At 34.6% G+C, this 12,606-nt stretch overlaps 1 long non-coding RNA gene across 1 annotated transcript in view; it reads left to right on the plus strand.

Annotated features, from left to right (window-relative positions):
- Positions 1-961: 961 nt before the first annotated feature.
- The window catches only part of LOC127142809 (uncharacterized), a 15,823-nt gene continuing 4,178 nt past the window's right edge, over positions 962-12,606 (plus strand). The window contains exons 1-7 of the long non-coding RNA XR_007813876.1: positions 962-1,172; positions 2,680-2,853; positions 3,745-4,187; positions 4,679-5,126; positions 5,628-6,063; positions 6,534-6,681; positions 6,940-6,980. This is a non-coding gene — a long non-coding RNA (uncharacterized LOC127142809). The remainder of the gene's footprint in view (positions 1,173-2,679; positions 2,854-3,744; positions 4,188-4,678; positions 5,127-5,627; positions 6,064-6,533; positions 6,682-6,939; positions 6,981-12,606) is intronic.

Consider the following 12,606-nt stretch of genomic DNA (forward strand, 5'->3'; position numbering starts at 1 on the left):
ATTAGTCAACTCTCAGGTGACTAAATAACATTTTGTGTTACTATAGATTGTGTAACCCTGGTTCAGACCTTAATGTGAATCCTTTTAAACTTTTTATAGCTACAATATACTGTATATGCTTCATAGCTAGTTGATGATTATCCACAGTTTAACAATTAACACCATAACATACAGTTTCTTAACTGGATGAGCCTAATTCTCAAAATGTGAACTTAACAGTAAGATCATAGCCAAAAGTATTTCAGTTTTGCAAAAAAAAAAAAAAAAAAACCACACACACACACACACACACACAAAACAAGCCTTTTCTCAAACTTTTCAATGTAATGTTGGCCTATAACACTTCTGTGCCTCTGTGGCTGAGACACACTCCACTGCAACAGGCCCTGGGAAAAGAGCAGAACTGCCAGTAGGCTGTTCTTCAGTTGGATGAACAAATATAGTAATATAATAAACATAATAAAAACACAGAAAAAGCCCAGAAATGCCAGTTATGTATCTCTGAGTGACGTCACGGCCGTGTGCGCGCACTTTATGTGCGGTCATGTTGTGTCTGAGACTGTATATCTGGAGAACTCGGATCCTTGCTATCTTACAGCGGACACTGTGTGATCATAGACTGTATGATGTGTAAAATTAAAGGTAAACCTGAATAAATGACTCAAAGCCGAGCCTTCATTTTCACACATGGTATGGTATGGTATGATATTTTGATTTTCTGGTTTAGCGTTGCATTTGTCAGTCACTCGTCAGCTTTTGTTCTCGATCGTATGTTCATATGATAGTTTATGTGATCTGTGTGATCTGCCTGGCACATGGCTGTAACCACAGACTGTAACCCAGATTTTGTAATACATCTGAGGCTTCCCTCCGTCTTTACGGTGGATGTATTTTCAGACCAATCAGAGGCCGTTGCTAGGCGGACCAGAATCGATCGGCCAATCAGCGTTATTCTGCCAACGTTAGCTGACGTAAGTCGTCATTGCCCGCGACGTGTCTTCTCATTGGCCGCAGAGAGGCGGAGAAATGAAGTCGGAAAACAGATTCAAACCATGCTTGAAGATTTGTTTCCGTTTGTTAGTACTATGAGAAAACGTCGTTATCGAGGTCTGGATGCTAAACTCTGTCGAACATGAGTGAAACTGGACGTTATACACACTTGTGGCATGAAGGTAAGGCAAACAGTCAGCGGTTAGCGTTAACATTATCGGAGAGCGTTAGCATTAGCATTACCTTGTAATGATATATTTTAATTCTAGCTTCAGGCGCTTTTTGCATGGCCAAGTGTGTGTCTGTGACTGAGGCGCAACTGACATGAGTTCTGGGCACCTAACGTGGACTAACTTGGTAATCTGCGTAAACACCTGTTTACATTTGTTTTTACTTTACCGACATTTTGCGCCTCTGTGTCGTTTTGTGTTCCATCCTAGTCATTTTAACTTCATCTATGATGTTTATCATGTTGTTACCATTGGTTTGCGGCTATTTATGGTCATTTTATATCATTTCGCGTCTCTATTTGGCTGTTTTACACCTGGGTGTTAGCATTAGCATATGGCGAACATAAGTAATCGCGTCGAGCGTTAGCATTAGCCTTATCCTCTAGTGCCTTTGGGGCTTGCTTCCTTTTTGTCGTTGTTTTTATTTGCGTGGGTTAAAGTGTGTTTATGTTTCTGTGAATAAAGCGTCCGTGACATGAGTTGTGGAGGGTGGTAACTGTTCAGTAGTCAGTTTGTCTGTTTACACCACCGTTTGCATTTCTTACATTTACTTACAATTACTTTGCAGACGTTTTACTGCTTCTTTGAAATTTTGTGCTCCACCTTGGTCATTTTAAGTCAGATTATGACTGATTATCACAGCTGGCTGTTTTACATCTACTTATCGTCTGCTTCTTTGTAGTTGTTTGCATTATATATTGTGTGTCGTTGTAGTTTCGTGTCTATTCCTGGTCATTTAATGTTTCTTTGTGGCCATTTTGTGTTTTTGTATGGCAGTAAAGCATTTCATTGGGATCATTTTACGCCATTTTTTTTTTTTTGTTTGTTTGTTTTTTTCTTTTGGCTCTGTCGTTTTGTGCGTCTTTTGTAGACCTGTGGTGCAAACGAAACAGGCCCAGTCTGAAAAACAGTAACAGTAGTTTGTGTTTAAATGGTTGATATTTCATGAGTTTAATATTGAATATATTAATAGCTGATTAATCATGTCTATAAATTGTCAGAAAATAGTATTAGTTATAATAAGTTTTTAAAACGCAAAATGTCAGTTAATTTTTTGCCTGTGGACTGACATATAATTAAAAAAATACCACCTGTTAAAACCCATCTTTCAAAACTTGACTGAAGTGAAAGTTTTTATTATGCAGTTCACAGTAATATACACAATTCCTCCAGTGATTAGGTGACAGTTAATATAGAAATTTAAGATTTGAGATAATAATCTTGGTTAATTTTCCCCAAATATTTATTGTTCTTGATTCTTAAACATGAGATGCTTCCTCTTGTCATATGTGACAGTAAACAGCCCATTTACTGAGACACTCGTCTGTTTGTTAAATTGTGGTTGTGGTTCAGCTGTAATGTTGAATGTTTATTTGTGTTTTCATGGTTAAACTGTTGAGGAATAGGAAGTAGTGTATTGATAATTTTTCTACCTATGTTTCTCTTTGATTTCCTCCAGGTGTCACCACTTTGTCCGCGACATCATCCATGATTGCAGAGACGTCATCCACGATCACAGAGATATGGTCCATGATTGGAGACACATTGTCGAGGATGAGGAAGACATCGTCCACGATCAGAGACATTGTTCATGACTCACAAAGATGTGCAAAACCAGGACTGAGTCTGCCAGGTAATTCACAAACCGCTTTACATCAACTGTCCAACACAGAGCACTGACATTAAATTCTATATCTTCAGTAGTTGATCTCAAGTCTGAACAGTCTGTCACAAAAAGACTTCACTCATTATTAAAGTTTATTTACATGGTTCATCAATGTACAGTTCAAAGAAAATGAAGAATTTAAACATCAGCTCTCTGTCTCTCTGTGTCTCTCCCTCGCTCCTTTACTCTTTCTCTCTCATTCTCTCTCTTTCCCTTTCTCTCTCTGCCGCCAAGCAAATATTTGACATTCTTGATTTAAAAAAATATGTATCAGGATAATTGTCAATGTTATGTCTGTGGACAAACTGACTGTAGCTCTCCTCACCTTCTCACCAAACAATATCAAACACATCAGAACCAGCAAATGCTAAATTTTCCGTCTTGGATTGTTATTGTTAAGGATCAGTCAAAATGGGATTGAAAAATCTCTTACCTTTAGTTTGATTGTACATGATCAGAAATGATTAGGAAATTATGTGTATGTGCAAGGCTAGACACTAGACTACATCATACAAAACAATCTCAGTTCTACATATGTTGAGTGTGTTAATTTTAACTGTTGGTCAGAAGGTGATTTTAAAAAATATTTTTACAATGTATAACAACCAGTTCTACATTTACTTACTTACGCTTTTTCACATAAGCTGCTGTTAAGACATTTGTAAATTTGGTTGTTATTCATTAAACGAGAAACACAAAACAAAGAAATTTTAAAAATATGTTAAGAAGAAAGAGGTTAAAATATGAAATACTGATTCTGTATGCGACCGCCTGTAGTGGAAGAAATACTCTGACTTTTTAGTAGGTAGTAGTGTATTGATCATTTTCCTTTGAATGTTTCTCTGTGATTTCTTCCAGGTGTCACCACTTTATCCACAACATCGATGATCGCAGAGACATGGTCCATGATCGGAGAGACCTTGTTGAGGATGAGGGAGACATCGTCCTCGATCAGAGACATTGTCCACGATCGCAGAGACCTTGTCAAAGACGAGAGAGATGTTGTCCATGATCAGAGACATTGTCCCGTACTTCGTAGAGACCTTGCGATAGAATCGGCGGAGACGGGGGTCACCGATTTGACGGCATTGCCCGCGATCACGGAGACATTGTCGATGATCACAGAGACGCCGTCTATGATCTCAGAGACATCGTCCACGATCGCAAAGACACTGGTCATGATCACAGAGACTTTGTCCATAATCTCAGAGACATTGTCCGCGATCACAGAGGCGTAGTCCACGATCAGAGTGTCTTTGTACAATGAAGAAATTCTTTGAGACCAGGACAGAGGCCTCCAGGTAATTCACTAACACCTTTACATCAACACAAGCTGCTGTTAAGACCTTTGTAAATTTGGTTGTTATTCATTAAACGAAAACAAAACATGAAAAAGACATTTTTAATATGTGTTAATAAGAGGAAGGTTGAACCGCCCTTTTACTGAAGTATAATAAACAACACAAGTTAAAATCCTGCATTCTAAAATTGGCTTAACTGGTAGTGCTTATTACTGTTGTGCAGTTCACAGTAACATACGACTGCTTCAGTGATAAGTTGATAGTCACACAATTAATAATCATTTTACTTTTTCCTAAATATTTGTTGTTGTTGGTTCTTCAGGAGGTGATGACAATCAACTGTTCATTTTCTGAAACAGCCTCTAATGTTTGTTAAATGTTGTGGTTCAGCTGCAATGTTGAATATTTATCTCTGTTTTCATGGTGAAACTGTTGATGAGGAATAGGCAGTAGTGTATTGTTATTGAATGTTTCTTTGTGATTTCCTCCAGGTGTCACCACTTCATCCACAACATCATCCACGATCACAGAGACATGGTCCATGATCGGAGAGACATTGTTGAGGATGAGGGAGACATCGTCCTCGATCAGAGACATTGTCCACGATCACAGAGACCTTGTCAAAGATGAGAGAGACGTTGTCCATGATCTGAGACATTGTCCCATGCTTCGTAGAGACCTTGCGATAGAATCGGCGGAGACGGGGGTCACCGATTTGACGGCATTGCCCGCGATCATGGAGACATTGTTGATGGTCACAGAGACACCGTCTATGATCTCAGAGACATCGTCCACGATCGCAAAGACATTGGCCACGATCACAGAGACTTTGTCCATAATCTCAGAGACTTTGTCCACGATCACAGGGACGTAGTCCACGATCACAGAGTGTCTTTGTACAATGAAGAAATTCTTTGAGACCAGGACAGAGGCCTCCAGGTAATTCACAAACACCTTTACATCAACTGTCCAACACAGAGCACTGACATTAAACTGTTTATGTTCAGTATTCAGTGTATCAGAAAAGTGTAATAATAGAATTTATTTGCTATATAAAAATAATGCATAAGTAATCTGTATTAATAGTAATGTGAAAGTAATTAGTCATAGCAGAAGTACAATGTAATAGTCAAAGTAATCTGTTACTAGATGTAGTTTACAGCAGTAAAAGTTAACTGTGAATTTAGAAATAATACATAATAAGAAAAGTAACATGTAATGATAAAATTAATCTAATATTAGAGGCAACAGTAAAAGTAATCTGTAATATGAAAGCAATGCATAAGTAATTGTAATCCAAAACAGAAGCAAAAATGTCACATTATAGTAAGACATAATGTTGAATATTTCTCAGTGTTTTCATGGTTAAACTGTTGATGAGGAATAGATAGTAGTGTATTAATCATTTTCCTTTGTATGTTTCTCTGTGATTTCCTCCAGGTGTCACCACTTTGTCCACGATCGCAGAGACGTCATCCATGATCACAGAGACGTGGTCTGTGAACGGAGAGACATTGTCGAGGATGAGGGAGACATCGTCCTCGATCAGATACATTGTCTATGATCGCAGAGACCTTGTCAAAGATGAGAGAGACGTTGTCCTTGATCAGAGACATTGTCCCATGCTTCGTAGAGACCTTGCGATAGAATCGGCGGAGACGGGGGTCACCGATTTGACGGCACTGCCCGCGATCATGGAGACATTGTTGATGGTCACAGAGACACCGTCTATGATCTCAGAGACATCGCCCACGATCACAAAGACATTGTCCATGATCACAGAGACTTTGTCCATAATCTCAGAGACATTGTCCGCGTTCGCAGAGAGTCTTTGCACAATGAAGATGTTCTTTGAGACCAGGACAGAGGCCTCCAGGTAATTCACAAACGGCTTTACATCAACTGTCCAACACAGAGCACTGACACTGACTTCAGTGATAAATTCAATTCACTTTTATTATTTAGAGCCAAATCGTGACAGAAGTTATCTTAAGGCGCTCTTCTTATAGAGCAGGTCTACACCGAACTCTATATGTTGTAATATTTTCAGAGAGAGACCCAACAAATCCCACCATAGGCAAGCACTAGGTGACAGTGAAGAGGAAAAACTCCTCTTTCAAGGCTGAAACCTCGAGCAGAACCAGACTCAGCCTGGGCAGCCATCTGCCTTGACTGGTTGGGTTGAATTAGTTGATAGACTCTTCATTTTCTGAAACAGCCCTCTAATGATCTGGTTCAGCTGTAATATTGAATATTTCTGTGTCTTCATAGTTAAACTGTCAATGAGGAATAGGTAGTAGCGTATTGATCATTTTCCTTTATACATTTCTCTTTATTTTCCACCAGGTGTCACCACTTTGTCCACAACATTATTCACGATCGCCAAGACGTCGTCTGCAATCACAGAGACATGGTCCATGATTGAAGAGACATGCAACAATTGCAGTGACAGAGTTCCTCATATAATGAAGGAATTCAGGACTGACGCCTCCAGGTAATACAGAAACAGGTTTACATCAACTGTCCAATACAGAGCACTGGCATTAAATTGTTTAAGTGTTTGATCTTCAGACTGAATAGCTCAACAAAACATAACCCATTAATGAAGTTTATTTACATGAAGTGACTGTTACTGTTTAAGTATCAGAAAGATAATGACTAGTTATGCCTCATTAGTAATAGTTTTTTTTTATTAATGTTGTAATAGTGTTTGGAAAAACCTGATTTTAAACAAATGTCCCATGTATTTCAGATGAATCCACAGAAACAACAGGATCCACCAACATGGTGATGGTAAGAAAATATTTTTATTTGATAGATTTATTTAAAAACAGATCAATAATATATTTCTGAAACTTCACATCAACAAACAATTTATTCAGTTATTAAAATATGATTAGGAAAGACAGACACTTGAACTGTCTCTCAAATGTCACTGAAATAAACAAAAACAATGTAACAGAAGTAATTTGTAACAATGTAATCTACCATATAAAAATTCGGTATAAGGTATTAACAATCTGTCTTATCAGGAATAATGTAATTTAAAAGTCATTTGTAATATCAGAAAAAAGATGTAACAGTCAAATGTATCTTTAGTATAAAAGTAATTTCCATTAATATGGGTCTATCTGTAAATTTAGTAGTTTAGGCGTCACAAACGGTCAAAAAAAAATGTCATAGTATAGCATGGCGTTAAAAATTATCAAAATATGTCATAGTAGTATGCTGTCGAAAATGGTCAAAAAGTGTCATAGTATAGTATGCCGTCAAAAACTGTTAAAGTATAGTAAGGCATTAAAAATGATCTAAAACGGTCAAAATATGTCATATTATTATTAAGGTGTCAAAAATGGCCAAAAAATGTCATAGTATAGCATGGCGTTAAAAATGATCAAAAGCAGTCAAAAATTGTTATTGTATAGTAAGGGGTCAAAAAATGTCATAGTATAATAAGGCGTCAAAAACCATCAAAAAATTTAATATATAGTAAGGCATGAAAAATGGTCAAAAAATGTTATAGTATAGTAAGGTGTCAAAAACCATCAAAAAATGTAATATATAGTAAGGCATGAAAAATGGTCAAAAAATGTTATAGTATAGTAAGGTGTCAAAAACCATCAAAAATTGTCATAGTATAGCATGGCATTAAAAATGATCAAAATATGTCATAGTAGTATGCTGTCGAAAATGGTCAAAAAAATGTCATAGTATAGTAAGGCATGAAAAATGGTCAAAAACGGTCAAAATATGTCATATTATTAGTAAGGGGTCAAAAATGGCCAAAAAATGTCATAGTATAATAAGGTGTCAAAATCTGTCAAAAAATGTCATAGTATAGTATGGCATCAGAAATGGCCAAAAAATGTCATAGTATAGTATGGTGTTAAAAATGATCAAAAGCGGTCAAAAATTGTCATATTATTAGCAAGGGGTCAAAAATGGCCAAAAAATGTCATAGTATAGTATGCCGTCAAAAACTGTCAAAGTATAGTAAGGCATTAAAAATGATCAAAAGCGGTCAAAAAATGTCATATTATTAGTAAGGGGTCAAAAATGGCCAAAAAATGTCATAGTATAGTATGCCGTCAAAAACCATCAAAAAATTTCATGTATAGTAAGGCATGAAAAATGGCCAAAAAATGTCATAATAGTATGCTGTCAAAAAATGTCATAGTATAATAAGGCGTCAAAAACCATCAAAAATGTCATATAGAGTAAGGTGTCAAAACCCATCAAAAAATGTCATTGTATAGCATGGCATTAAAAATGATCAAAAACGGTCAAAATATGTCATATTATTAGTAAGGGGTCAGAAATGGCCAAAAAATGTCATAGTATGGCATTAAAAATGATCAAAAGCGGTCAAAAATTGTTATTGTATAGTAAGGCGTCAAAAATGGCCAAAAAATTTCATTGTATAGTGTGGCGTTAAAAATGATCAAAAAATGCCATAGTATAGTAAGGTGTCAAAAACCATCAAAAAATGTAATATACAGTAAGGCATGAAAAATGGTCAAAAAATGTCATAATAGTATGCTGTCAAAAAATGTCATAGTATAGTATGGTGTTAAAAATGATCAAAAAATGTCATAGTATAGTAAGGCGTCAAACACCATCAAAAATGTCATATAGAGTAAGGTGTCAAAACCCATCAAAAAATGTCATAGTATAGCATGGCGTTAAAAATGATCAAAAGCGGTCAAAAATTGTCATATTATTAGTAAGGGGTCAAAAATGGCCAAAAAATGTCTTATTATTAGTAAAGTGTCAAAATCTGTCAAAAAATGTCATAGTATAATAAGATGTCAAAACCCATCAAAAAATGTCATAGTATAGCATGGCGTTAAAAATGATCAAAAGCAGTCAAAAATTGTTATTGTATAGTAAGGCGTCAAAAATGGCCAAAAAATTTCATTGTATAGTGTGGCGTTAAAAATGATCAAAAAATGCCATAGTATAGTAAGGCATGAAAAATGGTCAAAAAATGTCATAGTATAGTATGGTGTTAAAAATGATCAAAAGCGGTCAAAAATTGTCATATTATTAGTAAGGGGTCAAAAATGGCCAAAAAATGTCATAGTATAGTATGCCGTCAAAAACTGTCAAAGTATAGTAAGGCATTAAAAATGATCAAAAACGGTCAAAATATGTCATATTATTAGTAAGGGGTCAAAAATGGCCAAAAAATGTCATAGTATAGTATGGTGTTAAAAATGATCAAAAGCGGTCAAAAATTGTCATATTATTAGTAAGGGGTCAAAAATGGCCAAAAAATGTCATAGTATAGTATGCCGTCAAAAACTGTCAAAGTATAGTATGGCATTAAAAATGATCAAAAGCGGTCAAAAATTGTTATTGTATAGTAAGGCGTCAAAAATGGCCAAAAAATTTCATTGTATAGTGTGGCGTTAAAAATGATCAAAAAATGCCATAGTATAGTAAGGCATGAAAAATGGTCAAAAAATGTCATAATAGTATGCTGTCAAAAAATGTCATAGTATAGTATGGCATCAGAAATGGCCAAAAAATGTCATAGTATAGTATGGTGTTAAAAATGATCAAAAAATGTCATAGTATAGTAAGGCGTCAAACACCATCAAAAATGTCATATAGAGTAAGGTGTCAAAAACCATCAAAAAATTTCATGTATAGTAAGGCATGAAAAATGGCCAAAAAATGTCATAGTATAATAAGGCGTCAAAAACCATCAAAAATGTCATATAGAGTAAGGTGTCAAAACCCATCAAAAAATGTCATAGTATAGCATGGCGTTAAAAATGATCAAAAGCGGTCAAAAATTGTTATTGTATAGTAAGGCGTCAAAAATGGCCAAAAAATTTCATTGTATAGTGTGGCGTTAAAAATGATCAAAAAATGCCATAGTATAGTATGGCATCAGAAATGGCCAAAAAATGTCATAGTATAGTATGGTGTTAAAAATGATCAAAAAATGTCATAGTATAGTATAGCGTCAAAAATGGCCAAAAAATGTCATAGTATAGTATGGTGTTAAAAATGATCAAAAGCGGTCAAAAATTGTCATATTATTAGTAAGGGGTCAAAAATGGCCAAAAAATGTCTTATTATTAGTAAAGTGTCAAAATCTGTCAAAAAATGTCATAGTATAATAAGATGTCAAAACCCATCAAAAAATGTCATAGTATAGCATGGCGTTAAAAATGATCAAAAGCAGTCAAAAATTGTTATTGTATAGTAAGGCGTCAAAAATGGCCAAAAAATGTCATAGTATAGTATGGTGTTAAAAATGATCAAAAAATGTCATAGTATAGTATAGCGTCAAAAATGGCCAAAAAATGTCATAGTATATTATGGTGTTAAAAATGATCAAAAGTGGTCAAAAATTGTCATATTATTAGTAAGGGGTCAAAAATGGCCAAAAAATGTCATAGTATGGCATTAAAAATGATCAAAAGTGGTCAAAAATTGTCATATTATTAGCAAGGGGTCAAAAATGGTCAAAAAATTTCATGTATAGTAAGGCATGAAAAATGGCCAAAAAATGTCATAATAGTATGCTGTCAAAAAATGTCATAGTATAATAAGGCGTCAAAAACCATCAAAAATGTCATATAGAGTAAGGCGTCAAAAATGGCCAAAAAATGTTATAGTATAGTATGCCGTCAAAAACCATCAAAAAATTTCATGTATAGTAAGGCGTCAAAACCCATCAAAAAATGTCATAGTATAGCATGGCGTTAAAAATGATCAAAAGCAGTCAAAAATTGTTACTGTATAGTAAGGCGTCAAAAATGGCCAAAAAATTTCATTGTATAGTGTGGCATTAAAAATGATCAAAAAATGCCATAGTATAGTATGGCATCAGAAATGGCCAAAAAATGTCATAGTATAGTATGGTGTTAAAAATGATCAAAAAATGCCATAGTATAGTAAGGTGTCAAAAACCATCAAAAAATGTAATATACAGTAAGGCATGAAAAATGGTCAAAAAATGTCATAGTATAGTATGGCATCAGAAATGGCCAAAAAATGTCATAGTATAGTATGGTGTTAAAAATGATCAAAAGCGGTCAAAAATTGTCATATTATTAGTAAGGGGTCAAAAATGGCCAAAAAATGTCATAGTATAGTATGCCGTCAAAAACGGTCAAAATATGTCATATTATTAGTAAGGGGTCAAAAATGGCCAAAAAATGTCATAGTATGGCATTAAAAATGATCAAAAGCGGTCAAAAATTGTTATTATATAGTAAGGCGTTAAAAATGATCAAAAAATGCCATAGTATAGTATAGCGTCAAAAATGGCCAAAAAATGTCATAGTATAGTAAGGTGTCAAAAACCATCAAAAAATGTAATATATAGTAAGGCATGAAAAATGGCCAAAAAATGTCATAGTATAGTATGGTGTTAAAAATGATCAAAAGCGGTCAAAAATTGTCATATTATTAGTAAGGGGTCAAAAATGGCCAAAAAATGTCTTATTATTAGTAAAGTGTCAAAACCCATCAAAAAATGTCATATAGAGTAAGGTGTCAAAACCCATCAAAAAATGTCATAGTATAGTATGCCGTCAAAAACTGTCAAAGTATAGTATGGCATTAAAAATTATCAAAAGCGGTCAAAAATTGTCATTGTATAGTAAGGCATGAAAAATGGTCAAAAAATGTTATAGTATAGTATGCCGTCAAAAACCATCAAAAAATTTCATGTATAGTAAGGTGTCAAAAATGGCCAAAAAATGCCATAGTATAGTAAGGCATGAAAAATGGTCAAAAAAAAGTCATAGTATAGTAAGATGTCAAAAACCATCAAAAAATGTAATATACAGCAAAGCATGAAGAATGGTCAAAAAATGTCATAGTATAAGGTGTCAAAACCCATCAAAAAATGTCATAGTATAGCATGGCGTTAAAAATGATCAAAAGCAGTCAAAAATTGTTATTGTATAGTAAGGCGTCAAAAATGGCCAAAAAATGCCATAGTATAGTAAGGCATGAAAAATGGTCAAAAAAAAGTCATAGTATAATAAGGTGTCAAAAACCATCAAAAAATGTAATATACAGCAAAGCATGAAGAATGGTCAAAAAATGTCATAGTATAAGGTGTCAAAACCCATCAAAAAATGTCATAGTATAGCATGGCGTTAAAAATGATCAAAAGCGGTCAAAAATTGTCATATTATTAGTAAGGGGTCAAAAATGGCCAAAAAATGTCATAGTATAGTATGCCGTCAAAAACTGTCAAAGTATAGTAAGGCATTAAAAATGATCAAAAACGGTCAAAATATGTCATATTATTAGTAAGGGGTCATGAAATGGCCAAAAAAATGTCATAGTATGGCATTAAAAATGATCAAAAGCGGTCAAAAATTGTTATTGTATAGAAAGGCGTCAAAAATGGCCAAAAAATTTCATTATAGTGTGGCGAAAAATGATC

The sequence above is a fragment of the Lates calcarifer genome, linkage group LG9 (assembly GCF_001640805.2).
Source record: "Lates calcarifer isolate ASB-BC8 linkage group LG9, TLL_Latcal_v3, whole genome shotgun sequence".
Classification (NCBI taxonomy): domain Eukaryota; kingdom Metazoa; phylum Chordata; class Actinopteri; family Centropomidae; genus Lates; species Lates calcarifer.